Below are 6,000 nucleotides of genomic sequence, written 5' to 3'. Positions count from 1 at the left end.
TCGGGACTTTATTCGCACATTCTCTCGACTCATGTCCAATCACTGTTCGTTAGACGCGCTACTCTTTCGTTTTAATCTTGCCGATGGCAATATCTGTGCTGTGGCCAAGGTTACCACGACATCGAACACGTTGTTTGGTCGTGCGAGGTGTATCTTGTTGCCAGATCGAATTTAGAAAACTCTCTTCGGGCCAGAGAAAGACTGCCCAATGTGCCGGTGAGAGATGTGTTGGCTCGGTTAGACCTTGATTACATGTCCCAAATATACGTCTTCTTAAAAGTTATCGATCTTCGTGTGTGATTGTCCTTATATCCTTATATTTTCCTTTTCCTTTTCCTTCGCGAGAAATTAAATCCCTTCTTACTAACAATAGAATAAGGTGAAATGTAAATACATATTAGATATAAGATAGGCTTAAGAATTGAGTATGATGAATGTGAGTGTGAACATTGTCAACATATCCTTATATCCCTTCCTTTTCCTGAAAAAAATGGCACCCTTCTAAACTCGAGCAAACCGCGAGTAATCGGTTCTCTACTTCATTAACACTAGAATTAATGAAAAATGATTATATATACTTGTAACAATACAGATAGGAGTTTGGCTCCTTTAAACTTATGTAACTGAGCCTGTAAAAATAAACGATTTAATAAAAAAAAAGAACAACGTACTTCCTAGGTAGTGCGGACTGAATCAAAACGGCTGTCAAAAAAGATCCAATTGAAATGTCAAAAGAGATCCAACGATGAGGAGTGTTATTTTTCTTATGATAATCAACACTATAAAAGAGGTATTGTTGTCAAGGGCAAAAATAAGTAAAATTATAAAATGAACGAACTACATTTTTCCGTCAATTGTTTAATTAACCATTGCATCTATAAAAGACCATCTCAGCCTTTCACTGAGCAACGCATTTTTAATGTCCCCTCTCTTTGTCATAACGTTTTTCCGAACGTAATAAAAACAAACAAAGTCAGAGTCACGTAAATGTTTACTCCTGCGATTTGGAAATATTCGATAAAAAGTGGAAGGAAGAGCTGCCAGATGATTTTTAAAAAAAGTCTGTAAAAACATGTGAATGTCTGTTAAAAATGTGGAAAAGTCTGTAAAAGTGTGCAGATCTATAGAAATGTCTTTTAACGTTAATTTTCACTTATTCATTAATACTTTGTACATCACGATGCACGTAAGATTGTATTCTGTATATATATATATACAGCCATTCCATGCCAAACTAATATAGTGGTTCTCAGTTCTTCGTCAAAAGTGGTAATTTTGTTCTTTATCGCAAAACATTAAACTCGTATTTTTTTAATTTGTCATTAGGGTGCCCATTTCCATTTTAGGGTGATCCCAAAAATAATTTTTTCCACTTTTTCCCAAAATGACTTTTTTCAAAAATTTATAACTTTCGAACCACTCAACCGATTTAGATGATCGACATATCAAATTTAAGCCAATGAGCTTTAATTGAGAAATATTTAACTTGCATATAAAATGGATCCTATTTTTAATATGGATTGAAAGCTGAGAACTTTTGCATAAAATATCTCGATATCAGAGATGCTATTTTTTTCGTTTTTGAAATATGATTTTGCAAAACTAATCGATGGTTCGAAAAACAATTTTTCCCCATTTTTCCCACTACAAAAAGTCATAACTTTCGAACTATTGGACCGATTCATATCATCGACATATCAAATTGAAGCTTACGAGATATATTTTTTTTAAAAATATTACTTTTGCGAAAAAATTGAATTTTGTTTTTGTAATTATGGATTGAGTTAGTTTTTCATAGTTTTCTCGGTTAAAGATAGGAGCGCTATATTTTTTTATATTTTTTTATGGAAAGCTGAGGAGTATTTACATAACATATCTCGATATCAGAGATGCTATAATTATTGTTTTTAAGTTAGAATTTTGTAAATTTAACATGTTTCAAGTCTTCGATCAATATTCATATGTGACTAAACTAGACCTCCATTCGCTATCCAACTCTTGACGAGTAAAGTTCAGTGTCGGTATTGTGCGTTGCCACTTTTGCTATTGTGCTATTGGTACGAGTGAATCGTGTACGAGTGAAGGTCATTGCTGTCCGCTTTCGACCTGACCTTTTGTGAAGTGGAACGAAGGAACAAAGGAAGCAGCGCTCTTGCAGCGAGCCGGATTGCGGCTGTTGAACTGATTCGGCATAACGGGATCGCCATCGCGTGACTGTCGCAAACGGGATTCATCATCACGTGGCTGCGTAAGCTATTCTTGCGCTATTGTGTTGTCTCCGTAGCGCGTAGCCTTTGTCTCTCCCTGATTAGGGCAGTAGAGCGCATTATTGGAACAACTTATATATTAAGGTACACATATTTATTATTAATATTATTATTCAATTCATTTGTTCATTGTTTGATATTATTTTTGACAGACTTATCTCACTTCTTAACTAGGCGAACCTAGCCAGAATTTTCACCTGCCCCCGGGCTTCTGAATGCCAAAGGGGGACTAGGCTCTGCGGAATGCACGTATCTGCATTAGGATTGGGCGATCTTTATAAAAAGATCGATCTTATTGAATCGATTTTCCAAACAGCGTAGGGATCGATCCACTGATTAAATCAGTACCAAAGAATCGATCTTTGCTGAATCGATTTTTGAAAAATTAGAAGCTTGTTTCGATTTATATGCTTATCCTATATGAATACTGTCGTTTCTTTAAACAGGGAATACAAATTTCATATTTCTATTCAAATATCAAAAGCATTTCCTCTTGTTCCACAGCATGAAGGCCACAGCTACAGGGAATTCATCTTGCGCCGTCAGGTAGTTGTTTTATTTGATGAATTAATCGAAAAAGTATCATTAGAAATTGAACAACAGCCCAGAACTTAGCTAACAATGATCCCATAAAAGCCAATCGTGCCATACGATTCTCGATTTTGGCGCCAGATCTAAAAAACAACCTTTCGCCAGTAATTAATGTCAACATCAGGTTCATTGATCCTACGCGCAGCCTGTTACAGTTCATCCCCTATGTAGCTTCCATTAGTTCTGTCACTGTCAGCATTTGTACTGAAGTAAATCGTAGAAGAAGCGATCCAAATGCTGACATTATGTTTAAAAGAAATGTTAGCTGGCCTTTGGTGAGATAAAAAATCGATGAACACTGAAAAACAAATCTACAAAAAAGATCGAAAAGATCGAAAGCAGAAAATCGATTTTCTCGATTTTCTCGAGTACAAAAGATCGATCCAAAAAATCGGAAATCGGAATGGAAAAGATCGATTGTTTGAGAATCGATCCGGGATCGCCCAATCCTAATCTGCATGCTCGTGCTGTTTCAGTCCTGACCGAGAAATTGTCGGACAATCGCGCAGGTGCTAAGGATGACCGACTTTTGGATGCCGGCCAATTCCTTCTCCATGTTCAACACCTTTAGCGCTTCCAGAAGTGTCTTCGGGACAATTCCAGTTCCAGAGAGAACGACTGGAACAATTCTTGGGACCTCCCTTAGCCCCCACAGTTCCTTGAGCTCCACGGCCAATGGTCGGTACTTGCAGATTTTGCGACCGTGGGTCTCCTCCAGATTCTGGTTCAGTGGAATAGCGACATCGATGATTGTTTCCAGAGTTTATCCAGAAGATGCACCTGGAACTGGCCCTTGGGTTGTTTTCCTCCGGCCAAAACCGAAAGGAAAAAACCTTAACGTGATTCAGATCATGAAAGATCTGGCCAGATACACTTCTGTATCTGAAATTCGCAGGGTTAGACCGAACAAATTGCGAGTTGTCGTGAATGAACGGAAACACGCAAACGAGATTGTTGCTGATCAACATTTCACTCTCGAATATCGAACATTTATACCCTCCCATAACGTAGAAATTGAGGGGGTGATAACTGAAACGGGTCTGACGAGCGAACAAATAAAAGCAGAAGGAAAAGGCAAGTTCAAGAAGCTCCCCTCAATGGAAGTGAAAATCTTGGACTGTCGCCAACTCGGGAAACTTTCCCATGATGGGGACCAAACTAAATTTACGCCGTCCGACTCGTTTCGAGTCACCTTTGCTGGTGCCGCCCTCCCTGACTACGTTATGGTGGACAAATAAAGACTACCTGTGCGACTCTTCGTGCCAAAGCCCATGACTTGCAACAAATGCAAGTCAGTTGGTCACACTTCGGATTATTATGCCAACAAGGAGCGCTGTGCCACTTGCGGAGAGCAACATGAGGGGAAATCCTGCAGTGCGACTGAGCATAAATGTCCATATTGCGGGGGATCCCCACACGAGCTCTCAGTTTGTGAAAATTACAAGAGTCGCTGGGAGAAACAGAAGCGCTCTTTGAAGGAACGCTCGAAACGCACTTTTGCGGATATTTTAAAGGGCGCTTCTCCACTGGCCCAACAACAACAACCAATCAACACACAAAATGTCTTCGCCACGTTGCCCGTTGACGAAATAGAAGCGGACACAGCTAACGGGGGCACACCGTTCATTTTCCAAGGGAATCCCCGGCGCAAAAATGTGACCACTCCCAAAGTTCAAGGACAAGCCCCTCCGGTTATACCCCCTGTTAGCATGCCTAAAAAATCGAGTGCAGCGGATAAGCAAAATCAGGTTCCTCCTGGTTTCCGTGGGAACAATTCACCTTCGAATGGCCCAGCACTCGAGGGGACATCAAAAACCCCAACTTTCCCTGTTTTTCCGTCCAGTTCAACTTCCCAATCGGGATTTATAAAGTTGTCTGACCTTTTGGACCAAATCTTCAAGTGTTTTAATGTTTCCGACTCCATCAGAACCCTTGTCATCTCAATGCTTCCAGTATTAAAGACAATTTTGCAACAATTGATGCAAACATGGCCCCTCCTTGCAATGATTATCTCTCTTGATGTCTAATTCAAATAGAGAGGTCGGAGATATCACTGTTTTACAGTGGAATTGTCGTAGTCTTATCCCTAAATTGGATACATTCAAAATTTTAATTCATAACTACAATTGTGATGTTTTTGCTCTGTCCGAAACTTGGCTTTCTTCGCGAGATGATATCTCTTTCCACGATTTTAATATTATACGCTTGGACCGTGATGATAGATACGGAGGGGTGCTTTTGGGGATCAATAAGTGCCACTCATTTTTTAGAATTGACCTTCCACCTATTGGAGGGATCGAAGCTGTTGCTTGTCATGCAAACATCAGAGGCAAAGACCTCTGTATTGTCAGCTTGTATTGGCCTCCGAGAGCTGCGGTTAGCCGCAAACAACTTGATGACATGTGCTCACTCCTTCCTGAGCCACGATTGATCTTGGGAGACTTCAACTCTCACGGAACTGCCTGGGGGGAACAGTACGACGACAGTCGTTCATTGTTGATATATGACTTTTGTAACAGCTTCAATATGACCGTTTTGAACACTGGGGAAACAACACGTGTACCTAAACCTCCTGCTAACCCAAGTGCTCTTGACCTCTCGCTTTGCTCGAATTCACTATCGTTAGATTGCAAGTGGAATGTAATCCAGGACCCCAACGGTAGTGATCACTTGCCAATCAAAATTTCCATCACCATTGGGTCGAATTCTTCTGAATCTATAAACATGGCATATGACCTCACAAGACACATTGACTGGAAAAAATATGCGGACGCGATTGCTCTAGCCATCAATTCCAGAGATGGTTTACCTCCATTGGAGGAGTATAACTTCCTTTCTCGTTTGATATATGACAGCGCGGTTCGCGCTCAAACGAAACCCATCCCAGGTTCCACCATTTCCCGAAGGCGTCCCAATCTATGGTGGGATAGCCAATGTTCCAAGCTTTATGTAGAAAAATCGAATGCATTTAAAGCTTTTCGGAAACGTGGAACCCCTGAAAATTTTCAAACGTATTTAGCCCTTGAAGATCAATTTAAAAACTTAATCAAAGGGAAAAACGTGCTTATTGGCGAAATTTCGTGGGAGGTTTGTCACGAGAAAGGTCAATGAAAAAATTATGGAAAGTGGCTCGAAACATGAG

The sequence above is a fragment of the Toxorhynchites rutilus genome, chromosome 3 (genome assembly GCF_029784135.1).
Source record: "Toxorhynchites rutilus septentrionalis strain SRP chromosome 3, ASM2978413v1, whole genome shotgun sequence".
Taxonomy (NCBI): Eukaryota; Metazoa; Arthropoda; class Insecta; order Diptera; family Culicidae; genus Toxorhynchites; species Toxorhynchites rutilus.
Note: the sequence above shows the minus strand (reverse complement) of the source record.